The sequence below is a fragment of the Schistocerca americana genome, chromosome 2 (assembly GCF_021461395.2).
Source record: "Schistocerca americana isolate TAMUIC-IGC-003095 chromosome 2, iqSchAmer2.1, whole genome shotgun sequence".
NCBI classification, from domain to species: Eukaryota; Metazoa; Arthropoda; class Insecta; order Orthoptera; family Acrididae; genus Schistocerca; species Schistocerca americana.
In genome coordinates this window covers 262,732,089-262,760,070 of record NC_060120.1, presented here as the reverse complement: position 1 = coordinate 262,760,070, position 27,982 = coordinate 262,732,089, and the positions used below count along the sequence as shown (strand labels likewise).

Sequence of the window (27,982 nt, the reverse complement as noted above, 5' to 3'; positions counted from 1 at the left end):
TCGCATTCGCTAATAACTTCACTGGATATTATTGAATTCTTTACTGCTATAAATACTCCTCCACCATTGGCGTTTATCCTATTCTTGCGGTATATATTCCATTCTGTGTCTAGGATTTCGTTACTGTTCACTTCCGGTTTTAACCAACTTTCCGTTCCTAATACTATATGCGCACTATTTCCTTCAATAAGAGATACTAATTCAGGAACCTTGCCCTGGATACTCCTGCAGTTTACCAATATTACGTTAACTTTTCCTGTTTTTGGTCTCTGAGGACGGACGTTCTTTATCAACGATGATAATGTCCTCTCTGGTAAGCCGTCAGGTATTTTATCGTTTCGCCCAAGGGGGGTCCCTCTAACCTAAAAAACCCCCGTGTGCACGCCACAGAAAATAACGTTAAATGCTAAATAATACGGGAAAATTACAGGCGTGGACTTATTCAGTGTGCATTCAAGAAAGCGTGCAACAGTTATTACAATATTATCGGATGCAAACAATAATTCTGTTAAGTAGAGCGTGCCTATCCCGTGATAAACACCTCGGAGGTGTAAGTCATGTCTGATCCGATTACAGCGCCCTCCACTGTAACGTATCATTCCCAGCCTCGCCGTAGGGTCGCGCCCTCTTGGCCTTTGGGGACGCCAATGTCTTCGGACGACATGAGATGAAACTGGGCTATGTCCGGTCTGCAGCTGCTGGATTTCCCTAAACCGCCTAACATCTTTCGAGTAGGCTGGGTGAAGGACTAGACACTTACCCAGGCTGACGTGTAGTCTCGAACTCCTATTGCAAATAAAGGAGCGGAGGAAGTGTTGCGAGGCATCAGCACTTGCGACAGGAGCGCAGTTAGCGGGAGAAGGAAATGCTCTTATTTTGCTTCTGAAACTGACTGACGGATAGTCCGAAATGATTAAACAGTCTAGGGACTTGCTGCGACCTTTCGGGATCGAAGAGTCGGTGAGCAGCCCTCAGGGTCGCAGGAATCGTGGACTGCTTGGAACCGAGGTGCTGATGGAAGTTAGTTATCGACAGTAATGCGGAAAATTTAAAAGAATTTGTCAGTGCGTTTTGGGTGCGCGGGTGTTGCGCGATGAACGTTTTTTTCGGCTTTTGTACACAAGTGTGCTGCTGAGTCTGTACTTCGTGGAGCCATTATCTAGCTGGAGGTAGTGTTATATATGAAAGGCGGACCTATGTGGTGTAACTATAGTTAACAACGAGAACTCGTTTCAGCGAAACTGAAGCGTTTTGATGTCTCAAGTAATTTTTAACTACTACCCTTTTATTGTATTTGTTGAGATCAAACTGTGGCAGCTGCAAGACATCAGTAGTTGGTGCTCTACTGACGTTTAGTGGTGTATGTTCTTCAGTCCAGTGCTTGGGCGTGAGAGTCTTTCTGAATGCAGTTAGGTGGCCACACGTGAAAGTGGGCTGTTTAGGTTTTTATGTTGGTAACGTCACGTAGCGCTCTGTATGAAAATCACTGGCTGTGCTGTGTGCAGTCTGTGGCTGGTTGGCATTGTTGGAATATTCGCTATTGTAGTGTTGGGCAGCTGGATGTGAACAGCGCGTAGCTTTGCGCAGTTGGAGGTGAGCCGCTGGCAGTGGTGGATGTGGGGAGAGAGATGGCAGAATTTTGAGAGCGGATGATCTGGACGTGTGTCCATCAGAAAGAGTAAATTTGTAATATTGAATATCATGAACTGATATATATATTATGACTTTTGAACACTATTAAGGTAATTACATTGTTTGTTCTCTATCAAAATCTTTCATTTGCTGAGTATGCCTATCAGTAGTTAGAATCTTTTATTTAGCTGGCAGTATTGGCGCTCGCTGTATTGCAGTAGTTCGAGTAACGAAGATTTTTGTTAGGCAAGTGATTCATGAAAGGTATAGGTTATTGTTAGTCGGGGCCACTCTTTTGTAGGGATTATTGAAACTCAGATCGCGTTGCGCAAAAAAAGAAAAAAAATATATTGTGTGTCAGTTTAGTGATGAGCATAATAAGTGAAGAGAGAAATGTCTGAGTATGCTCAGTTTTGCTCAGCTGTTTCAAAATCAAATGACGTAAGAGGTTTATCAGCACAGTAATTCATTAATTTTTCAAAGGGGATGTTTCACACGGCATTTGTAATATGTATTCAAGCAGTGTCAGCTTTGATCCTGTCTCGTGGGTCAAAGTGAGGACGGCATCCCTTATTTTTATTTATGCATTTATCCTGGCATGACGGGGTTATCGGGCTCTCTCGTATGTAGAACCAGGCATTCTACAAATTTTACAACATGTTGATTGGAACAAACTTCTAAATCAGTGTAACGTAAATAATGAGCAACAGTGCTTGCTATAGTAGAAAAAAGCACAATTTATTTTAGTTTGTGAAAAACAGAGTTGCAAAGGCAAATTACTGGGCGGTAGATTTAAACTAACAGCAGTGGACTCGAAACTTAGCTGTTGTCCCAGTGCGATGTTAGGTCGAAGTCTCGCAGGGGCTCGGCAGTTGTGGGTCCTGTCTGCCTACCACACTTAACGACTTCAACATCAAGATGCTACGCGGGCGACTGCGATTCTCGTTCTCGTGCATCAGTTGAATAAATTAACAATAATCTCCAAAGCTCCGTCACATTGAGAGAATAACTTGTATATGCAAATAACTGACTGTATTTTTTTAGTTAAGAGTCGCCTAGTCAGAAGTTGGTGTAGAACATTCAGGGTTGTAACTGGAACTCTCTCTTTCAAATTCTGAAGGTGCAGGTGTAAAATACAGGGAGCGAAAGGCTATTAACAATTTGTACAGAAACCAGATGGGAGTTACGAGAGTCAAGGGGCGCGAAAGGGAAGCCCTGGTTGAGAAGAGACTGAGATAGGATTGTAGCCTATCGCCGATGTTACTCAGTCTGTATATTCAGCTAGTAATTACGGAAACAAAAGAAAAATTTGGAATACGAATTAAAATCCACGGAGAAAAAATAAAAATTTTGAAGTTTGCCAACGACATTGTAATTCTGTCAGAGACAGCAAAGGATCTGGAAGTGCAGCTTAACGGAATGGAAAGTGTCTTGAAAGTAGGATATAAGATGAAAATCAACAAAAGCAAAACGAGGATAATGGAATGTAGTCGAATTAAATAAGTTGATGATGAGGGAATTAGAATAGGAAATGAGAAAGGTAGTAAATGAGTTTGCTATTTGGGAAGCAAAATAGCTTATGATGATAGAAGAATAGAGGATATAAAATGTAGACTGGATATGGAAAGGAAAGCCTTTCTGAAGAAGAGAAATTTGTTAACATCGAGTGTAGATTTAAGCGTCAGGAAGTCTATTCTGAAAGTATTTATATGGAATGTAGCCATGTATGGAAGTGAAATATGGACGGTAAACAGTGTAGATACGAAGAGAATAGAAGCTTTCGAAATGGTGGTGCTACAGAAGAATGCTGAAGATTATATGGGTAGATCGCATAACTAATGAGAAGGTACTGAATAGGAGGAATTTGTGGTACAAATTGACTAGAAGAAGGGATCGGTTGGTAGGACACGTTCTGAGGCATCGAGGGATCACCAATTTAGTACTGGAGGGAAGCGTGGAGGGTAAAAATCGTAGAGGGAGGCCAAGAGATGAATACGCTAAGCAGATCCAGAAGGATGTAGGCTGCTGTAGTTATTCGGAGATGAAGAGGCTTGCACAGCGTAGAGTAGCATGGACAGCTGCATCAAACCAGTCTCTGGACTGAAGACCACCACAACAACTACTGCAAAGCTGGAGTGCAGTTTTTTCTAATCAATATTCTACATGAATTAATAAAAGTGATATTAAGCACTATCGTGCGAACACCAGTTCTCTGAAAGTTAAAAGCGAGTAGTGGCTAATTAGGAATATAATTGCTAACAGATTGGAGGATGCCGCAAATCCAAGTCGAAGACTGCTTGGGAAGCGCTACAAGCTTTCGTAATATGCTCAGTTCGCAGATGCAAAGTAATTGAGCGCTAGACTCATGTAATAAGACAATTAATGAAAAAACCAAAGTTGCAAATTGTCAGCTGCTCAGAAAACGGACAGCCTAAACTGCCAAATCCGAAACTTACTAACAAGGGAACCTCCCCATCGCACCCCCCTCAGATTTAGTTATAAATTGACACAGTGGATAGGCCTTGAAAAACTGAACACAGATCAATCGAGAAAACAGGAAGAAGTTGTGTGGAACTACTAAAAAATAAGCAAAATACACAAACTGAGTAGTCCATGTGCAAGACAGCCAACATCAAGGAGCATGTAAGCTGAGGAACGCCGTGGTCCTGTGGTTAGAGTGAGTAACTGCGAAACGCGAGGTCCTTGATTGGAGTCCTCCCTCGAGTGGAAATTTTACTTCCTTTATTTTCGCAAAGTTACGATCTGACCGTTCATTCATTGACGTCTCTGTTCACTGTAATAAGTTTAGTGTCTGTGTTTTGCGACCGCACCGACAAAACCGTGCGATTAGTAGACGAAAGGACGTGCCTCTCCAATAGGAACCGAAAACATTTGATCGCAAGTTCATAGGTCAACCGATTCCTCCACAGGAAAACACGTCTGATATATTCTATACGACACTGGTGACGGCATGTGCGTCACATGACAGGAATATGTTGTCGACCCACCCAAGTTGCACACTTAGCGAATGGGTAAAAAGATTCTTCTACCTTGCTCGATTTAGGTTTTCTTGTGGATGTGATAAAACTCCCAAAAAAGTGATGAAAACATAAGAGTTTATCACATAAACTGCAACAAATGAATGCAACAGTTTCACAGTCTCACAGTTTTCCCTGCGCTCTGTCGAAACGTGTTTTTTACGTTTTCAAATGTTTCCGTGTGTAGACCGTCAAATCCTGCACATGTCCAAGCAAATCTGAACATGTCCTGGAATTTTGGAGAGCGAAGTTGATTATGTGTGAGTGCCTGAACTTTGATAATTGTCTGAAAATAAAAAATTAAACTTTTCACTCGAGAGAAGATTTGAACCAAGGACCTCTCGATCCGCAACTGCTCACGCTAACCACGGGACCACGGCGCTCGTATGCTGACACTCTCCTTGATGTTGCTTACCTTGCACATGGACTACTCAGTTTGTATATTTTGCTTATTTTTTCATAGTTCCACATAACTTCTTCCTATTTCCTCGATTGATCTGTGTTCAGTTTTTCAAGGCCTATCCCTGTGCCAACTTATAACTAAATCTGAGGGGGGTGCGATGGGGAGGTTCCCTTGTAAGAACTCAGCGAACGTGCGTCACAATGCACAAAAAACACCGAAGGGAAACGCAGAGAGAGGCTGACACCGTCGATTTGTGGATCAGGGGAGACCCTTACGCCTTCCCCACGGCAAGTCCCGACCCAGAATCTGCTCTCCACCTAACTCTGCTTCTGGAACAGTTCATCATGGAGGTGAGGATCTCCAGCTAGCGCTAACTTGACCAACAAGAATTTCGCGTTCTTTTCCATAATACAGAGTAGTCCTGCACAAACTTTCCCATTCTTGGTTCTCTGAATTCATTTTCACATATAGATACTTCGTACGGACTCCCAGCCCAGTTCCAGTCGGTTGGTCGAACCCTTCGCACCAAAGCACGGACTCGGGCAAGATCCTCATGATCAGATAACCAGATTTTAGTGCGAAGGCAACGGTGGACTAGCGGCGCCATGTCAGCCTCTTCCGCTACCTGTGTACACAAAGGTGAATTCGTCACGCATAGCAGTCGTCTGCGAGCTAGTCGGCAGCTCCTTTCAAGGGTGAAAACCCCTTTTGTAGCCGAAACAGGAGGCCGGGGGCTTACTGTGAACGCTTTTGCGAAAAGCAGTGCCTGCGAGACTGACTTCCTTTCACACGAGCCTTCGTGACCGACCTCCTGTGGTTAAGCCGGGACCGCTAGGCGACGTCTTCCCTCGCTCGCTTCCCACCATGGGACAAACAAACATTTCTTCAGTCCTTGTGACTTCCTCAAAAACAGCCAAAAGTGAGCAAATAAAATGACTATACATCGCACAGCGATACGTCACTACGATACGTCACTACAGTGTGACAGGCTTGAGAGAAGATTGGATTGGATTGTTTGGGGGAAGAGGTCATCGGTCTCATAGGATTAGGGAAGGACAGGGAAGGAAGTCGGCCGTGCCCTTTCAAAGGGACCATCCCGGCATTTGCCTGGAGCGATTTAGGGAAATCACGGAAAACCTAAATCAGGATGGCCGGACGCGGGATTGAACCGTCGTCCTCCCGAATGCGAGTCCAGTGTGCTAACCACTGCGCCACCTCGCTCGGTTGAGAGAAGAGAGGGAGAGAAAGGCTTTAATGCATGGCAAAGATGAGCTGGCCATATAGCAGTTAGAAAGTGTGCCTCCCATATACTTCTCAGCCCACAACAATGTTGCAAACGCGAAACATTAGGTGTGAATTCTTTGAAGTTTCCCGAGTGCGTGCGCGAAATTTCCGTCTCTTCCGGCAGTTATCGTAGCTGCAGAAGTATATCAAAATTGCTTCTGTAAGTACTGTGCGTTACAATGAGCTTGTCGTCACTAAATTCCTCACTGCAGAGAAAAAAACTGTGGGGAATATTCACAGACGTTTCTGTGATATCTGTAGAGCATCTGCAGGGGAGATCATCGACGTCTGCCACACCTGACGTGTTGCAGCGTGCTGATGTTTTCAGTTCAGTGACTTCGATACCAAAGTAACCCAATGGACGGTTTGATTCAACACGATGACGCTCGGTCTGACACACGTTTGAGGACTTTCGAGCACAAAACGAAACAGTGTTGGACAGTGCTACCCCTTCCATCCAACAGCCCTGACCTAGCCCCTCCGACTTCAATTCGTTTGGGCCATTAAAGAATAGCATTCGTGGAAAGCATTCTGAGGACACCGAGGCGGTTGTTCGCGCGGCAGACAAGTGGCTTCGTGATCAGTACAAGCACCGGTACCGACAGGCCATGCACACCGCCGTGTCGCGCTGGAGGTCGAGCATGGAACTGGAATAAGACTGTGTGGAAAAATAGGTTGTGTAGATAAAGAAAACTGTAACTGATCTGGTCGTGCACATATTTTCAAAACATATTTGTTTTCTAAAGGGGGTTGGGGTTGTTTGGGGGGAAGAGACCAGACAGCGAGGTCATCGGTCTCATCGGATTAGGGAAGGACGGGGAAGGAAGTCGGCCGTGCCCTTTCAAAGGAACCATCCCGGCATTTGCCTGGAGCGATTTAGGGAAATCACGGAAAACCAAAGTCAGGATGGCCGGACGCGGGATTGAACCGTCGTCCTCCCGAATGCGAGTCCAGTTTGCTAGCCACTGCGCCACCTCACTCGGTTCTTCTAACGGCCGTCGAAAGAAAAAGAATCGACTTCCAGAGGTTAAGGCCCAGTCTCTCTCTCTCTCTCTCTCTCTCTCTCTCTCACACACACACACACACACACACACACACACACACACACACGATATACACTGTAGAGCCAAAAAAACTGGTCCCCGCAAACACGCAGAAGTGCCGCAACACGACGTGGCATGGACTCGGACTAATGTCTGAAGTGGTGCTGGACGGAATTGACATCATGAAAGCTGTAGGGCTGTCCATAAATCCGCAGGAGTACGAGAGGGTGGAGATCTCTTCTGAACAGCACGTTGCAAGGCATCTCAGATATGCTCAGTAATAGCAATTCTAGACGTGTCGCATTGTCCTGCAGGAATTGCCCACGTCCGTCGGAACGCACAATGGACATGATTGGATGCAGGTGATCAGACAGGATACTTATGTATGTCACCTGTCAGAGTCGTATCTAGACGTATCAGGGGTCTCATATCACTCCATCTGCACATGCCCCACACCATTACAGAACCTCAACCAGCTTGGGCAGTCCTCTGCTGTCATGGAGGGCCCATGGATTCATGGGGTTGTCTCCATTACCGTCCACTCAATACAATTTGAAACGAGTCTCGTCCGACCAGGCAACATGTTTCCAGTCATCAACAGTCCAATGTCGGTGTTGACGGGCCCAGGCGAGGCGTAAAGCTTTCTGTCGTGCAGTCATCAAGTGTACACGAGTGGGCCTTCTCCGAAAGCCCATATCGATTATGTTTCATCGAATGGTTCACACGCTGACACTTGTTGATGGCCCAACATTGAAATCTGCAGCAATTTGCGAAAGTGTTGCACTTCTATCACGTTGAAAGATTCTCTGCAGTCGTCGTTGGTCCTGTTCTTGCAGGATCTGTTTCCAGCCGCATCGGTGTCGGAGATCTGAAGTTTCACCAGATTCGTCATATTCACGGTACACTCGGGAAATGGTCATATGGGAAAATCCCACGTTCAAACTCACTTAAATCTTGATAAAGTGCTTTTATAGCAGCAGTAGCCGATGTAACAAGTGCGCCAGACACTCCTTGTTTTATAAAGCGTTGCCGACCGCAGCGACGTATTCTGCCAGTTTACGTATTTGAATACGCATGCCTATGCCACTCTTTCAGTGTAAATGACAGGGCGTACGAGCACTTGATTCGCGCCGCATAGTCTCCACTTCTCCTGCCGTACTGCATTTCGTCGCAGAAGTGGAAGTCGTCGTGCATCCGGCCACTGCATTTTCTACCATTGATGTGCTCATCCAAAGTTACCCAAGTTGTTCGTGGTTTTCTGGTGTGATGTTTGGATGCCGTCGAGACGAAAAAGAGGTAGTCGTTCCCGAAATTCAGAAGTAATTGATTTCTGATAGCATGCTAAAAGTAATTGGAACTTTCTCGTGGATAACTCAAGTCCCAAGGTTTGCTCCCAGTTGACCACTGAAGACAAGCAGTCATTCATCTGGACGGTGGCGGCACTGATATCAGAATCTACGAGATGCTTATTGACATACAAGGAGAATAACAGCGGACCCAGAACTGAGCCCTGTGACAGTCTTGAGAAAAACGTGCTTCCAGGGACACTTTACATTCCCACTGACAACATGCTGCTGCCAGTTTGTCAAGCAGCTATCAAACCACTTCACCGCACTACCTGAAAGCTGTAGGTGACGAAATTTTTTGTAGTCGTACGTCAAATGTTCATGGGCATCCAATGCTTAGCTGAAGGTTAGTAGTGTCAGTATTGAGGTAGATTCAGAAGTTTGGTGGTTCTAAGAAGCAGTCCTCGTTAATCCTGAGTGCAACGCTTCAGATACTGTGCCTCGGGCGGCACAACGCTACGACAGCCTCTATCGCCGCCGCAGGTGTAACTTGGCGCGGCTCCATAGCGTCTCGGAGTAAGGGACGTAGTTCGGACGATCGTCGATGTTGCCTTTTACTGCATGCGCTTCTCGGACTGGCAGGTTAACTCCGGCAGCGGCCTGCACGCCATGCCAGAATGGCGCCTGGCGCGCTAGCGTGGCGTGACGCGGCGCCTGGGGTCAAGTGGAGTTCCAGCGCGGTGTTTACGGCCGCGTCGCCATGGAGACGGCCGGCTAATTGTCGCGCAGCGTTACGCAACCGGACCGGCACTTTCACTGGCGCCGGCGTTGCTGGCCTCTTCCGGGGCCCGGCGGGGACCGCGCCGCAACTGCACACAAGTGGGGCAGTCGCAAACCACAACACACTCCTCTCGCTTCCCTGTACACTTGCGCGGACGCATGATTCGCGTGACTCATCAGGAAAATCAGCTCCAATGATGTGGGAGAAAGCGAAAAACAGAAACAGCTATGGGAACAAGAAGTACATTCGTGGAGAATTATGTTGCCGAAGGAAACAGCTACTGGCAAAAATATCAATAATGTGATCAGTGTGGCTTTTGATAGTGGACTAGTGCGGAAATACCGAAAATGATGTAATATGTCCAGCTCGCTGTTTTTCAATTATTTTGCCGAAACTTCACATACGCAGTTTTATGACGGGGAAGAAAAGAAAGTATGACAACACAACAACTATTTTCGAAATGACTATGTGTAGGCACTCCATGTGATAACGTTCATTGTTTCAAGCAAATGTTTCGCTTTTTCTGTAATGGTACTTCGTTTCTGAATCGTGGGAATCTGCTAGTTATTATTGGCTGTTATACGGCATTGTTTCATTAGGCTCCTGTGCATGAGTCCTCTCTGGATTCGCTAACCTTTTACCATCGGATATATGTAATCGTTTTACAGGTATAGCACCTCGGTGGGTGGTGCGACAGATCTCTCACCGTGTTTTGAAAGCATGTTTATTCGGCTCAAGCTGATCGAGCTGGAGTAATTCCTTTGTAAGTAGAATTTTGTACAGAGGGGCGAAAAGAAAATTGAAATACACTGGGTGAAGACCGTTTCGCTTCACAACTAGTAAGTCACGAGAGATGCAGTTCTGACCAAGCACGAAGTGACGTAAGAAAGGATAAAGAAAATGAGGACACGTTTCATAGCCCGTGAGGTGATTACACATAAGCGCACTACACTTATTAACTCGAAATCAGTGCCTCGGGCGTGGATGTGTGTGATGTCATTAGGTTCGTTATGTTTAATTAGTTCTAAGTCTAGGGGAATGATGACCTCAGATTTTAGGTCCCATGGTGCTTAGAGCCATTTGAACGATTTTCGAAATCAGTTCAAATGGTTCTGAGCACTATGGGACTTAACATCTGAGGTCATCAGTCCCCTAGAACTCAGAACTACTTAAACCTTGCTAACCTAAGGTCAGCACACACATCCATGCCCGAGGCAGGATTCGAACCTGCGACCGTAGCGGTCGCGCGGTTCCAGACTGAAGCGCCTAGAACCGCTCGGCCATACCAGCCGGTTCGGAATCAGTGTGTGTGATACGCCGCGTCGGGATGAGAGGTACCAGAACCTGCGCACGTATGTTTATTTAAGTTTCCAGTATTAGACTGCCGAAATGTGGCCTCAATAATGGGAAAATCCGACAACGAAAAAGCTGCTATAGTGATGGTGATATGAAGGAACACAACAGAATTCTTCCCTCTATATTCCGCAGACCCTTTGCAGGTGGTGCGTTTACGAGGGAATATTTGCGCAGACTAAGTTGACTCTCGACGCGGTGGCTGATGGGAGCGACTGTAAATGGGAAATGCCTTTATGGTCGCTCCCATCATCCCCCACGCCGGGTGTCAACTTTGCACGTGTAGTATAGTCGTTGTAATATTTGCATGCAGTTCACCAGATTCTTGTCTACTCGTATTTGAAGCACTGTACATATGCGGCAACACGTATTTGTACACGCAGTGTGTCGCGGCAGCACGAACACACAGTACTGAAACTACGATATTTCAGTTTCTTGTTGCGCGTGATTTTCAGGGATGTCCGCCTAGGTAGGTGCGCGGCGAGCGCTGCGAATTGCTAAGCGTAGAGGCCAGGGTTCGATTCCCGGCCGGGTCGGAGATTTTTCTCCGCTCGAGGACTGGGTATTGTGTTGTCCTTACCTTCGGATTGTCATAATTGACATTACTATTAAATGGGCATGGCCCGAAAGCGAATAACATGAAAAAAAATTGCAGGAAAAGTTACCGGGGAACGGTCAGATCAAAAATGTTCAAATGTGTGAGAAATCTTATGGGACTTAACTACTAAGCTCATCAGTCCCTAAGCTTACACACTACTCAACCTAAATTCTCCCAAGGACACACACACACACCCATGCCCGAGGGAGGACTCGAACCTCTGCCGGGAGAAGCCGCACAGTCCATGACTGCAGCGCCTAAGACCTCTCGGCTAATCCCGCGCGGCCGGAACGGTCGGACGTGAGACGAGCACAGTATTTCGACAGCAGAAAGTCACCTTGCGGCATGTAGGTGGACAGATCCCAACAGACTGCAGAGGCTACTTGATCACGCCTGCCAGCGCCGTCAGCGGGTCGGCACTTTGTATTGTACTGCAACGTTCTTCGGCGGCTGCCGTTTGCTCCACAAATGTCGAAAGATTTTATTTGTCACATCATTTCACGAGGAACCGTAGTGTTGTTATGCCATACCTCACATTTGCAGGCGACTTGACGTTACTCGTAGAGGACGAAGAGACCGCCATCAAACAGCTCGGGACAAAGAAAGTGCAGGAAAAGCTACAAATATGACTCGAGAAACCAATTCTTATGTTCAAAGAGAGAAATCACGATCCTGAAAACAAAATATGGTAAAATAATCAGGGGCCCGTACTTAAAATACCTCGGAAAATTCATCGAACTGACAGGTCTTGAAGAAGTTTCACAGAAAAATCGCCTCAAATGGTTCAAATTGCTCTGAGCACTATGGGAATTAACATCTGAGGTCATCAGTCCCCTAGAACTTAGAACTACTTAAACCTAACGAACCTAAGGACATCACACACATCCATGCCCGAGGCAGGATTCGAACCTGCGACCGTAGCGGTCGCGCGGTTCCAGACTGTAGCGCCTAGAACCGCTCGGCCACTCCGGCCGGCAAATCACCTCAAAAGAGTAAAAAAAGCATTAAGGTTAGTCCAAAAGGTGTACAACAAAAAATCAATGTAAATACAGACAAAAATTCGGCACTACGACAGAGTCATAAAACCAATAGTCCTCTAAACAAGCGAAACACTGGCACTTAACAGAAAATACGAACTTGAATCAATATAAAAAAAAGAGGAAGCTCATTAGAAAATTTTTGGAAGATCATTAGAAAATTTTTAGGAGCAAGACATACACAAGACAGAACGACAGAAAAGTTTTCGCACATCGAAATTGAAATTAAAAAGAGGAGAACGAAATTCTTTGGTCATCGCAACAGACTAGCTGTTGACGAAGAGAATAACAGACTATGTAACATCAGTGAAGAACTCAACACCTTGGCCGAACGAAATTAGAAAGGACCTCAAAAACGCAAATATAATACCAACCGGCATTGTAGAAAGAGACACATTCAGACACACAGTAGACAGGTGGGAAGTTACACCAGAGCGACCGGTCGGAGTGGACAAGCGGTTCTAGGCGTTACATTCTGGAACTACGCGACTGCTACGGTCGCAGGTTCGAACCCTGCCTCGGGCATGGAAGTGTGTGATGTCTTTAGATTAGTTAGGTTTAAGTAGTTCTAAGTTATAGGGGACTGATGACCTCGGATGTTAAGTCCCATAGTGCTCAGAGCCATTTGAACCATTTAGTACAGACCAAAGGGGTCGGGAGAACGTAAACGAGCCTCCTCTGTAAGAGTGAAAGCCAACTGGAACAAGGAGGAGGCCATAATAATAACAATAATAGTAATAGTAATAGTAGTAGTAGTAGTAGTAGTAGTAGTAATAGAGGCGTACATATTACGTATGCATTAAATATAAATGGCATTGAGCAGCAAGGGCAAATCTGACCGCGGAACGTTGCGCTATTGACAACGGAGCTGTGATTTCTGTAGAGTGTTGCGCACGAGTTTATCGCCTGGCACACTGTTGCGCACTCTGAGGCCGTATTTTTCAGGAGACATTATCGCTGGCTGCTCGTCCTTGGGGCGGACTTGTCGCTTCGCTCCGGCGCTCCACAAACGCCGGCCGTACTCGCCAGTCCAAGGCGAGGCGCCGCTGCCCTGCCGTCGTGTAGAGTTCTCTGGTACAGCGCTTTAGCCACGGCTGGTAGTGGAGCGGTAAAATGCTGACTTGAGTGCGGCCAGAACAGAGCACGGCGTGCGAGGAATAAGTATACAAGATAATGTGGCTCTGTACGCTCCGGCATCTTGGAGCGAGCCAACGATTCCCTCGCGTTTCTCAAGACGACCGATTATTGAAGACACAATGTTCTCGTCAAATAATTTACTGCTCCAGTCGTATATCTCGATGAAGTGCGTAATAACATAGTGGGGATAAGGTGTGTGTGGACAGATTGTCCGATTCAACATACCGCTTTCACAGGCAGTTCGGACGTCTTTGGAAAATCATCTTTGTAGCAGAATTCTGCCTGATTAAATACAGGGCAATTCAAAATGAGTACAGCTAGTGCAGACAGCTGTAACAATTTAATGCATAGCGATACATCGATAACAATTGGAGAGAAGGGTTGTACATAGTACAGATTAGGACTGTTGATATTTTTCAAAATATCGGAAATACGATAAGTCGATATTTGAAAAAAGTATTATCGGTTCTCAATATATCGAGGAAAAGTGTCGATACACCGACTAAAAAAGTATCGTCGGACCAGCCCATAAAAATATCGGCTTCACTAGCGGTTTTAGAGCTGTATATTTAAGTATTCATTTATAGTTAGCTATTCTGTACATCAACAAATTAGCAGCCTGCCTATTCGCCTTAGAGCAACAATTGAAAGGAAAACGATGCACGTTCACGTTTGGCGATAACCACTTCGCTAACAATAGTAACTGCTCGTAAGTGGCACATTAAAAGGTGTTCGATGGGCCCGTCATTCGGTATCGTCACATATAGGATTTGCCCGAGACTCTTCATGTCGACTACCTTGTTTTTTCTTCTCTGCCAACGCCAGCGACCTAGCAGTTAGTGGTGAAGTTAAACGTCGCAGATTCTGTTGTTGGTGGCGCCAAGCGCCAATTACGTAAGCATTTCCCTCACACGTCTCCGCCCACCGCAAAGACCAATCTTGCCATTGAGATTTTTGTTCATCATTTTCAGGAACTTTTCTTAAAGAATGCCGATGTGAGGAAACAGCATACTAGTAGCGATTTTTTTTAACGCAACTAAAAAAATGGCTCTGAGCACTATGGGACTTAACATCTGTGGTCATCAGTCCCCTAGAACTTAGAACTACTTATACCTGACTAACCTAAGGACATCACACAACACCCAGTCATCACGAGGCAGAGAAAATCCCTGACCCCGCCGGGAATCGAACCCGGGAACCCGGGCGCGGGAAGCGAGAACGCAACCGCACGACCACGAGCTTTAACGCAACTGGTGTGCTATTTCTCCACATCGGAAATCTTGTAACTCCATTCACAGCTCCACCCCCAAGGGCAAACGGACTTCTTCTTTTGTGCAGCACATACTTGCTTCACACAGAGTCTAAGAGAAAGATTGGACGCGATGAGAGCTGAAAACGTAGTAAGATTCCTTCACACATTGAAAGCAAAATTATGTTCTATTACAAATATGTACCGAAAATTGTGAAAAAAATAATATAAAATAAAAATATTTTGCCATTTTGATATTGATATATCATGGGAAAAATATATCGTTACATATCGATATCTTTTAGAAATAGTATCGATATCGTATCGTCAGGGCTAATACAACTGTTGTATAGAACTCTCCTTGCTCACATGGACAAAACCTGAGCGACAATGCTTTTCACACCCACACAGTTTCATTTCGCAATTGTTTTCGGCACATACGCAAGGGATTTCGCAGAGCTCCACCAAAAGAATTCCGTGTGTGTTGGGTCCGGAGAACTGTGTTCAAGAGCAGAATATGGTGTCGTCGTTGTCGGTACGACGGATCAAGTGGTTTGGAGGATGTTTGTTTAAATGAGCGAGTCTCCATACCCGAATGTGCTGGTGTTCCATCTTACTGAGACATGTAATCCCTGAAATCCGTATCAGACTCTGGCATCATCCAGTGTCCAGGCATCCGCGGCAAAAATTTTGATGCAACTGTGAAAAAGAAAAATGGACTGTACAGTTGTTGTGATGAGGTTTGTTCAAAATGTTCAAATGTGTGTGAAATCTTATGGGACTTAACTGCTAAGGTCATCAGTCCCTAAGCTTACACACTACTCAATCTAAATTATCCTAAGGACAAACACACACACACACACACACACACACACACACACACACACATGCCCGAGGGAAGACTCGAACCTCCGCCGGGACCAGCCGCACAGTCCATGACTGCAGCGCCTTAGACCGGTGATGAGGTTTCACAGAACGCATTAACTTTGGTTGATACACGCAACGATCTAAATATTGAATTTTCTTTTACTTTCTCTGTAATTCGTATCGATGTATCGTTACACGTTAATCAGTTATACCTGCCTGTAATCGCTCTTTTTATTTTAAAATTGTCCTGCCCTCGACCAATCAGCCGGGTCGCAGCGTCGTCTTGAAGCGACGTCTCACCGACTTTCCAATTCGTCAAGCTTATGGAATATCGTCTCGGTTATGTGACTGAATTCATGATTTCCTGTCAGAGAGGTCACAGTTCGTAGTAACTGACGGAAAGTCATCGAGTGAAACTGAAGTGATTTCTGGCGTTCCCCAAGGTACTGATATAGGTCCTTTGCTCTTCCCTATCTATATAAACAATTTGGGGGACAATCTGAGGATCCCTCTTAGGTTTTTTGCAGTCTAGCGGTCTAGCGGTTCTAGGCGCTCAGTCCGGCACCGCGCGGCTGCTACGGTCGCAGGTTCGAATCCTGCCTCGGGCATGGATGTGTGTGATGTCCTTAGGTTAGTTAGGTTTAAGTAGTTCTAAGTTCTAGGGGACTGATGACCACAGATGTTAAGTCCCATAGTGCTCAGAGCCATCAAAACAAATTGATAAATGTTTTAGAGAAGATGCCTGTATGGTGCGAAAATTGGCAATTGACCGTAAATAACGGAAAGTGTGAAGTCATTCACATGAGTGCTAAGAGGAATCTGTTAGACCTCGGTTACACGATAAATCAGTCATATCTAAAGGCCGAAAATTCAACTAAATACCCAGGAATTACAGTTACGAACAACTTAAATTGGCAGGAACACACAGGAAATGTTGTGGAGAAGGCTTATCAAAGACTGCGTTTTATTGGCAGGCTGCTTAGAAAATGTAATAGATCTACTAAGGAGACTGCCTACAGTACGCTTGTCCGTCCTCTTTTAGAATACTGCTGCGCGGTGTGGTATACTTACCAAATAGGATTGACGGAGTACATCGAAAAGTTCAAAGACAGCACGTCTTGTATTATCGTGAAATATGAGAGAGAGTGCCACTGAAATGATACAGGATTTGGAGTGGACATCATTAAAACGAAGGCGTTTTCCGTTGCGGCGGAATCTTCTCACGAATTTCCAATCACCAACTTTCTCCTCCTAATGCGAAAATATTTTGTTGACACCGACCTACATAGGCGGAAACGATCACCATGGTAAGATAAAGGAAATCAGAGCTCGTACGGACAGATATAGGTTTTCGTTCTTTCCGCGCGCTATACGAGATTGAAACAATAGAGAGTTGTCATAGTGGCTCGATGAACCCTCTGCCAGGCATTTAAATGTGATTTGCAGAGAAGTAGATGTAATCGACATAAAAGTTTTCTGGGTATGGCACGGCGTCATAATGGAAACAAAAAAAAAACAACTGCTGCTGGAGAAAAACCAACGTTTCGGCCACGGTTGCAGCGGCCTTCTTCTGGGTCTAATGGGTTGATTAGACCCAGAAGAAGGCCGTTACAACCGTGACCGAAACGTTGGTTTTTCTACAGCAGCAGTAGTTTTTTTTTTTTTTTTTTTTTTACATTATGACGCGCTACCATACCCAGAGAACTTTTATGTCGACTGACTCTGGCCGTGGAAACCTACGCAATTAAAGTAGATGTAATGTTTTGTAGCTACTGGACATCACAGCCTCCTGCGCCGAGCAAGTAATGCAAGGGCCAGTCGTATGTCTCCAGCAGACAATGTCCCCCATCCTGTGCTGGGTGGTGGTGAGAGTCCCGGCAACGAGCCCTGGTGCTGGCCGTCCACTCTGTCCGCTGCTTGCTCCGCTCTGGCACGACCGTCCTTGGCGACTTTCCGCTAGCATCGCAGTCCTTAATTGTAAACAGCTGGCCCTGTTGACAAAGTCGTCACTTACTCGTCTTTCCACCGCCTTTTTTTTTTTTTTTTTTTTTTTTTAAGGCAAAGTGTCAGAACCCATTGGCACAATACGGCACCGTTTTCTGCTCGAAATCGATCACGTGGCCATTGTTGCTGCTGTGTGTGGACGAACGCCCCTTACGTACTGCGAGAGATTTGCGCTGTTTGTCGAAATCGACATCGATGTACCGAACGAAGTTAGGGACCATCCCGCAACAAGAGTGCCGCGTTGTCAGAATTGAAGAGAGTACGAGGTTTGTTCAAAAAATTCCGGAACTTTGTTCACAAAACTTTTCTAAGTTTACCTTTTACGTATTGTGCATAGTCTTCGAAATACTCTGCTCCACAACAGATACACTGCTCCCAACGCCGCTTCCACTTTCGGAATCAGTCTTGGTATGCCTCTTGCTGGATGGCGCTTCGCTATCAAGCAATTTTTTTATCTCGTCTGTCGTTGTAAATCTTTGCCCTTTCATCTATGGAAATAAATGAGTCTGCAGAAGCCAGGTGTGGAAAATACAGATGACGAGGCAACTCAGTGATTTCGTTTTTTTTTGCAATAGTCGCTCACAAACAGGGATGAATGCACGGGTGCATTATTGTGACGGAAGAGCCATGAGTTGTCTCACCACATTTCACGCCCTTTCCTTCTCACATTTTCTCGCAGGCGTCGCAACACCTCCAGACTGTACCATCAATTTACAGTTCTTTGTCCCTGTCGCGCGAATTTATGAAGAACTAATCCTTCAAAGTCAAAGAAAACTATCAGCATGGCTTTCACATTTGAACTGACCTTGAGAGGCACCCACATGCCTTGCTCATACTGTGGCATCAAGCAGTCAGGCCTGCAAGATGAGTGGTCTGCCAAGCGAGTGGATTCATTCTTATTTATCGAGTAACATGAACTCTCGTACTCACAATTAAGTTACAAATTATCCTCCTATATGAATAATACGCAACGGAAACTCACATCTGACTATCAGTAATTTACAGAACTCTGACTGTTCACTACGCACTGGCAATACCACATTTTCTTTTTTTTATTTAACGGCTTTTATCAACACCTGGCCATCGCACTGAATATGAGTGGCGCACACATTATAAATTCTGGATATCATGACAACATACAGTTCGAAGGAAAAGGCCACCAATCTTTTTCTTTTCACTATCTTATTTATTCCGATAAATTCTATAACCTAAACACACAAATTCTATAACCTACAACAATAACACATGAGAAATTCCGCCCAGAGGGCATGGCTTTACATTGGTGATTCTCTACCTTATGGTCTCGTAATTATTTAACGCTACAGTGCACTTTCTGGATAGGATGGTGGATCTTTTGCTATATCTCACACTTCGACTCTCACAACCATCATCACGAAACTTTCCTCCAGACCGAGCGGTACAAAAGGAACACGCATAACCCACTACCTCTGAAACTACCTTGCTACTCTCCCATGCAAACCACACATACTCAAATTACATGACATACACCACACTACAACATGAAATACAACACAGGGAATAGTCACAACATTATCACTTTCAGCTTTCCCACTTCAATTAATAATTATCCCAGTTTCACACGACACTGCCCCACTTCGTAATTCTACTTTCCTACTATGAACTCTGGAGATATATGCACGTCTTCCTGTGCAATGCAAGCCAAGTGGCGTTGCTGGATAGACGGCTGACTCACCTTGCTTCTCTCTCAGAGTATTATAGTTCGAATCCAGCGTCACACGGAAACATATCACGCAAAGTAATATTAAGAACATATTCATCACACACACGAGTCCTCAACTGATACCATGGACGAGTACTTCTCCTTATCCATTGTCTCATACACAGATTGAGACTCACACAGTACTCACCACGTGGAAGTACTCGTCTCTAATTTCAAGTCCTGCACACGCTATTTCTTAAATATTTCAACTTACAGTACACACGCTAGTAATTCAGCTTAACTTCAGCACACGGAAGTATTTCAACTTATTGCTACACGTGGTTTCATTGTGACCGTTGGTCACTTCCGAAGATTACTACGATCCCATTAATATTACCTGCCTGACATTTAATTCTCCCCACAAAAGTTCCTGAAATAGAGAAATTATTATTCCAAACTACTCTTAAGTATTCCACATGCATACCATGTCTCCACTCTTTTGTCTTTACGGAGCACACCTAAGACAGCTCTTAACAGCCCAAGGTCCAGCGGCAGAGTGCTGAAACATGGCCGTTCTTCAGGTCCTCTCGCACCTCTGCCGAAGTGGGGGAGCACCTTGCTACCGTATTGGTCAGCCACATTTCAGGCGCTCAAAGCTCAGGTAAATTTCATCTCTTTGGTCCCACCAAAGGTGACCAAAGGATCGTCTCAAAGATGATCATATATTCACATTCACTATCTGCGGTTAGCAGACGACCATACATTCATTCATTTCACAGATCTCACCAAACTGGATGTAGGGATTTATTTTGTGGGAGTGCACATGTGATCAATTAAATAAATAAATTGTCATTCTTTCCCACACTGGTATCCGGCTTTGCTGTATTAATTGAAATTGAGTTGTTATTAGAAAAAATATGTTGTTCAGACAAGAATAATGAAGTATATTGTACCTATTTTCAATGTCGGGCGGTACTGTACCCTTTCAACCTGACAAGCCTTCTTTCATCTTGGAGAATCTTTCCCGACCCACTGTGAAGATTGAACCTTGGTCTAAACACCATAACCGAAGACCCACATCTTATAACCAGTTATGATTCTATATACTTATATGGATATGGTGTCCGTTCTTCCGGACATGTCCGAAAGAATAGACACCATATCTATATAAGCATATAGTTCTGGCAATACCGGCCATGACCTTCCTCTTCTGTGCGGATCCACACACATTACCCGAACTCTTACGGGACTTGGTAAGAATGTCTTGCCGGCCGTTGTGGTCGAGGGGTTCTAGGCGCTTCAGTCCGGAACCGCGCTGCTGCTACGGTCGCAGGTTCGAATCCTGCCTCGGGCATGGATGTGTGTGTTGTTAGGTTTAAGTAGTTCTAAGTTCTAGGGGACTGATGTTAAGTCCCAAAGTGTTCAGAGCCATTTGAACCAAGAAAGTCTTCCACGAGTAATGAGTGTGTTGGGTAGGGACACTACGAATGTAGTATGTGGACATGTAAGGTGAGAATGTGGGTCTCGCGGGAGGCGTGCGCGAGATAGTCCCTGCAGTCGCACTGTCATCTGTGCCCTCGGTGGCCCAGATGGATAGAGCGTCTGCCATGTAAGCAGGAGATCCCGGGTTCGAGTCCCGGTCGGGGCACACATTTTCACCTGCACCTGTTGACAGATATCAACGTACGTCAGCAGCTGAAGGTATTGATATATAATTCTAATTTAGTTATGAGTCTCGTTCTCATTTGCGCGATCCATAAGCTCTTCACATTTTGCGAGGCGAAGGTCTTTCTGGTCTTGACTCATAGCCATGGGATGGACTTGGCTCCAACACGGTCCATTTCAAGATGCTGTGTCAGGATGTCATGACATGATCCAACTGAAATTTTACGTTCTTCTACAAGCTCTTGGACAAAGTCTTCGATCGTCACGCGCAAATTTCGTTGACGTTCCTGACATGAACTTCGTCGGTAGACGTCTAAGGGCGTCCTGAACGAGGGTCGTCTTCTTTAACTTCCGTGCGGCCATTTTTAAACCGTGTGAACCATTCGTAACACCGAGTACGGCTTAAACACTCATCACCGTAGCGTTCGTGCATCATTTGGCGTGCCTGTATAAAGGTTTTCTTGAGTTTCACGCAAAATGTAATGCAGACACGTTGCTCTAACTCTGCCGTCTCGAAATTCGCAAATTGTGCGACACAACGTTCTACTCAGTGCAGCACTGAACAATAACTAACCGACATACAGCAATGAAACTTCCAGCAGTTGCACATTAAACACAGCCGTGTGATGGGATGCCAACCGCATTTCCCTCCAACACACCACCGGCGCGAAATTACGAACGTTCCGGAATTTTTTGAACATACCTCGTAAATGTTCCTGGTTTCCTGCAGACGCCGTTCTGTTACGGCATGCATTGTGCGAGTGAAATGGCCCTGCAATTGCAGACGAGCTCCAGAGTTAAAGTACACGGGATAGTGCGATTCTTGCAGACAAATTGTCCGTGCCATTCTGGCGGTATATGGACGACATGCAGTGTCCTGTCAGCCGTAGTGAAACAGCGCAGCAATTTGACCAAGGCCACAAAGATGTGGGTGGTGCTGATGGAAAAGTCCTGATCTTGCATCATACGTTTACCATCGTCCAGGGAAGCGGAAAGAACAGTTGGGTAAAAAGACGATCATACAGCGATTCTGGAATGGCCTCACGATCAAGGAGCGGATTTCTATCGTCCAGGAACTGAACGATTGTTAAAAGTTGCAATAGTTGTTTGCATAGACTTAGCGACTGAGTTGAAAAATAGTTTTGTGTGTCTGTGTCACTTTGACTTGTAGTGCAGCATTCACTAGAAGTTACTTGGCCTGCCATAACAATGTTTAACTTAATTTTTGAACTCTGATCGTACTGAAACTTGCGTATGTGCTAACGGCGGCTCACGAATGTAATGCTGTAAACGCCTGGCTTCCCTAGCGCACGTGTATATTTGACGGAGTCCAGTATATTCTCGGCTTTGCGTAGTCGGTAGGATATAGTTTCTCTTTTGTTTTTCTAGGTCTCTGCCTATCTTGGCGGTAGGTTGAGCCGCATGCGGTAGCAACGCCAACCACTTGATCTTCTTCCGACTTCTTCTGCTTTTCTATTTAGATATCACGTTTTGTATGCATCTCTATGTTTTGCATAGGGCTTCTTGTAGATGCCGCAACTTGACAGACAGGTGATACAGCTCTGTATTCCAGGGTACTGTGCTGTACTTCAGGGTTTATGTAGAGGTAGGTTTTATGTAGAGGACGGTATGCGTTTCTGTGCTGTAGGCGGAACGCCCCAGCGGGTCGTCCGGATGTTTTGTCTGTTAGACTCGCTAGGAAAAGTAGGCATCTATTTTCTTCCACCTCCAGTCTAAGTGTGGGAGGGATTTCTTTACCATGCATCGAGACTACGGTCTATGTTGAAGATACTTTCCTGATTCGAGAGGAAGGCTGGTTAAAAATCAGTTCGGGAACTTTTGGACAGTGTTGTGTATGATTCTCTTTTACTGTTGCCCGTCTGAGCTAGCAAAGTGTTGCATCTGGGTAGTTTGCCCAATAGTTCTCTAGGCATTTCATTCATAGAACACTTAAACACGATCCTAACGATTTTTGGGATCGCCACCGACGCCAATACCAATGGCCGTAGGAGAGTCTTCATTATCGGTTTAGACTGAAACAGGAGACGATGAACACTCTTGAAGAAAATGACAGAGAAATGTAAGAGGGTTGTTCCATATTGGTTTCCACTTTACATTCACTAAGAATCTCTGTCTCGGCAGATACATGCATTTTTCTCAATGAAGTCTCAATTAACCTGCAAACAATTGCACCATCGATGTGGTAATTTCTGTAGGCACTTCTCGAACTACTTTTTTAGAGTCTGTCGCACTCACATCAGAACAGCTGCTCACAGGTCCTGGACGTCTGCGATATGATGTTTCGATAGAGGTCTTCATAGTCCCTATTAGATAATAATGAGAAGAGGCAGTCAGGACAATACGGTGGGTGTGACAGTACCTGGTACCCCAGCCCGCTGTATGGAATTTCGGTGGGGTGGGGGAAGGGGGAGGTGTCTTTTTGCTTCCACTGCATCAGCTGGGCCTGGGTCTCCGGCCCATGGTAGCGCAGCCAAGTGTCGTCGCCAGCCACGAGTTTGGACATCAAACATTCTGGAGCCTGGCTGCGGCATTCAAGGAGATCATTGCACACGTGTTTGCGCTTTTGTGTGTGCTGCCTTCACTGGTTTGGGAACCCACGTGGCGTACAGACGACTTCCCAAACTAAGTACCGTGAACGTGATGCACCTGTTTTCCTGGATATGCATTTCCAGTCTTGAAATGTTGACTGGTGTTAAGTCACTTTCCTTCCAGAAGTGTTTCCATTCTCACTTGGTTTGCTGCAAGTTTTTCACCCATCCACCTGGTTGTACATGGGTTTTTCGTGACGGCGCACACCCTCCACCCGCCACCACCAAAATGGCCTCTGAATATCAGCAGTGCTTACACACTCCGTTCACAGAAACCACGTCGTCCAGCGCTGCCCTTGATGATCATACTCCATGTCCTCAGCTCACTTAACGACAGCAGCTACGAAAATGGCCTTTGCTGTCTAGGGATTACACTTACGAGTGTCCTGCCAGCTTCAAATACGCCGAAGTATTACATACTTGCGACTGTAATCACGCATCCGATGGCGCACCATGGTTGATGCGAAAAAAATACATAACGACCCTCGTAGTTGTGCGAATTGTGCCACGGAAGTATCGCGAGAGCATAAGGTGAGATAGAAGTACGTGAATGCGTGGTGTCTGTTCTTTCGGAAATGTCTGAAAGAACAGACACCACGCAGAATCCGCAGCTGAGAATCATTGTATGTAAACTGAAGGGGATCACTACTGTCAGCTGCAGCGGGACATTACGAAGAGTCGGCGGCGATGAATGAAAATGTGTACCGGACCGCAATTTGAACCCGGGATCTGCTTACTAGGCAGGTTGGTTAACTACTGCGCCATCAGGGACACAGCGTTATCGCAACTGCGCGGAGTATCTCGGCACCGTATTCCCACCGAGCGCCACTTGTCCAATGACGCCATATTCGCTACCCTGAGGTTCCCACAGGAGGTCGGACGTATTTGTGCATTCGCACTGGAGAACGTGGATCCATTGCCCAGCTAGGCGTATCAATTAATGTCCCGCTGCAACTGACAACAGTGTTCCCTTTCAATTTACATATAATGAGATAGAAGTGCTGCACGTCCTGTTTCTGTTCTTGTTCTGAATGGGCATCTAAATCAGTAGCGCGTGGCAGCTCTTCAGTGGAGAGGACACTAGGTTGTATGCTGTTGCTGCCTTCCCTCCATGCTGCCACCGTGGCCGGGTAATGCCAAGGTAACGCGCTCACTGGCGGCCCCGCCCCCTGCTGGTGATGGAATTCAGGTCGGCTGCGTTTCGGGATCGGAGGTCCCGGTCCTGGCAGCGGCTGGCTCCTGTGTCAGGGCTGGCCGTCACAAGTGCAGCCTACTTACGGCGGCCCAGGGGACGCACCTCGCGGCGGCCGACGTCTCGCGCGTCGGAGGTGACGCGCCCAACAATTTATGGCAGCCAATACGGAATATGGTCACATGCCATTTCAACGAAGAGAAGTTGGTTGAACAAGAGGTAAATGAACACAATGAATCATTCACTCTTCAGCATAGGTGCAATGTTTTGAAATGTTTTGAAACCGCTTGGCAAATTAAAAATGTGCATCCGAGCGGGACTCGAATCCGGCACCTTGCGATTCGCGGGAAATGCTCTTATCACCTGCTACCATCCCTCACACCTTCACTCTTGTCCCTGACCGGCACAGAATTTCAAAATAGCTCAAATTCGCTGCAGATGGAAATATTCGTTCTGGAGACAATCCCATAGGCTGTGCGTAAGCAATTTTCGGCTCTATGTAGCCGTGATAATACCGCAGGTACTCAGATGAGGTTCTTTGAAAGTTGGTAAGTGGCGGAGACATACTGACGGAAGTAAAGCTGTGAAAGTGGGTTGTGAGTTGCGCCCTAATAGCCCAGACAGTAAGAGCATTGCCCGCGAAAGACGGCAGCCTAGGTTCGAGTCCCAGTACGGCACACAATTTTAAATTCCGAGGAAGTTTAGATTCGTGACCACTTTGAAACAAGTCGAAATTGTGTAGCGAACCGCGACACGAAACTACTGTGGCATATAAAGAAGTCGCAACGATACAAATCATAGTGATGTGCTGCCGAGATGATAAAAATATATGTTTCTTGATCTCCGTCTTTGCCAGTAGACGACAAGCACTGCTTTGCATACCACATACACTTTACTCGTCACTTGATTAAAACATTGCATGAATACCGGGAGTGACAGTATCCATTTTAAAGTAGAATCGTCGTACACATGAGCATAACCATACACCTATATCGCTGACGTCGCTCTGTTTAGAATTTTCAAGCAGGTGTATTATGCTCTGTGGAGTCCATAAATCTCCTCTGCAGGAACCCATATAAACTCGAACGCCTGAGAAACTGGTATAGGCAAGCGTATTCAAATACAGAGATATGTAAACAGGTAGAATACGTCACTGCGGTCAGGAACGCCTATATAATACAACAAGTGTCTAGTGCAGTTGTTAGATCGGTTTCTGCCCCTAAAAGGGCAAGTTATCAAGATTTAAGTGAGCTTGAGCGCGGCGCACGAGCGATGGGACACAGCATCTCCGAGGTAGCGATGAAGTGAGGTTTACGAGTGTACCGTAAATATATCAGGTATCCGGTTTTAAATGGCTCTGAGCACTATGGAACTTAATTTCTGAGATCATCAGTCCCCTAGATCTTAGAACTACTTAACCTAACTAACCTAAGGACATCACACACAGCCATGCCCGCGACAGGATTCGAACCTGCGACCGGAGCGGTCGCGCGGTTCCAAACTGAAGTTCCTAGAACCGCTCGGTCACACCGCCTGGCAGGAATCCGGTAAAACAAAAAATCTTCGACATCGCTGTGGCCGGAAACAGATCCTGCAAGAACGGGACGAACGACGACTGAAGCGAATCGTTCAACGTAACAGAACTGCAACCCTTCCGCAAATTGATGCAGATATCAATCCTGGGCCATCAACAAGTGTCAGCGTGCGAACCATTCGACGAAACATCATCGATATGGGTTTTCGTAGCCGAAGTCTCACTCGTGTACCCTCCCTTTCCCTCCCTCTAACCCTCTGGGATGGAATATCTGTATCCCAGCTGCCTGCATATAGCGTTGTTCTAGTCAAAGCGAGCGAAAGTTTTCTAAACGTTGCCGAATCATGTAACAGTGGCATGACGTGAGTACCAGCTCGCTATTTACCTAGTCAGATGTGGAAGACAGCCTAAAAACCGCATCCAAGGCGACTGGCACATCAACCCTCGACGTTAATCCGCTGGACGGATACCATCAGAGGCCAGTGCACCTCCCCGTCCCGAACGCACAGCTATCCGAGCGATTAGTGTGTATTGAAGTGTAATATATATGCGTCACATTAATGCATCCTGCTATAGTAAAATGCTGATTTTACTTATTATATTATGTTAAAAGGTGTTTCGATGGTGTCCTGCTTATCCAGATACTTTAGATTTCATAGTTTCATGATGTCTTGTGGTTGACAGCATTGACCCATTGACAGAGGGATATATATGCACGTAGTTCCTGATGATGAGCAAAGCATGCTAAAGAATACTGTAGTGTATTGTATAAGTTGACGATAGTATGTGTTACGCCGCGCGGGATTAGCCGAGCGGTCTCAGGCGCTGTCATGGACTGTGTGACTGGTCCCGGTGGAGGTTCGAGTCCTCCCTGGGGCATGGGTGTGTGTGTTCATCCTTAGGATAATTTAGGTTAAGTAGTGTGTAAGCTTAGGGACTGATGACCTTAGCAGTTAAGTCCCATATGATTTCACACACATCTGAACATTTTTTATGTATTACGAGGACATCGGCAGAACTGAAAAAGTATGCCAGACCGGAAATCGAACCCGGATCTCCTGCTTATCGCGATCAGCCGCCTTAGCCATTAAGCTATGTGAGCCCGCGTCCAAGACCGAGTCACGTTGTCAGCGTCACTGTTGCTGTGCTCATCATTACTTCCAAACACTGTCATGCTACAAACCTCTTTTAGTGTGTCAAATAATGGCTCTGAGCACTATTGGACTTAACATCTGAGGTCATCAGTCCCCTAGAACTACATAAACCTAACTAACCTAAGGACATCACACCACATCCATGCCCGAGGTAGGATTCGAACCTGCGACCGTAGCCGTCGCGTGGTTCCAGACTGGAGCGCCTAGAACCGCTCGGCCGCACCGGCCGGCTTTGGTGTCTCTTTATTGTTCTTTAACACTTTTCCGACGATCAGGGTGGCTAATTATATTGAACTGTACAAATCTCATAATACAAGTTAGCAACCCACAGAGGCTCAGAGTAGCTTAGCGAAATTTAACAAGTGGCTGTTGATAGTTAAGAACAAGGTGTTACCAAAGGTACTTGATTGATCAATTGCAAATCAGAAACATGTA

The 27,982-nt window shown here is 45.8% G+C and overlaps 1 protein-coding gene and 1 non-coding gene across 4 annotated transcripts in view; both read left to right on the top strand.

Annotated features, from left to right (window-relative positions):
• LOC124593756 (NAD kinase-like) overlaps positions 1-27,982 on the top strand; it is a 907,239-nt gene that overhangs the window by 498,638 nt on the left and 380,619 nt on the right. The window lies entirely within an intron of this gene.
• Trnat-ugu lies at positions 20,967-21,041 on the top strand. The gene has a single exon. It is a non-coding gene; the product is annotated as a tRNA-Thr (tRNA).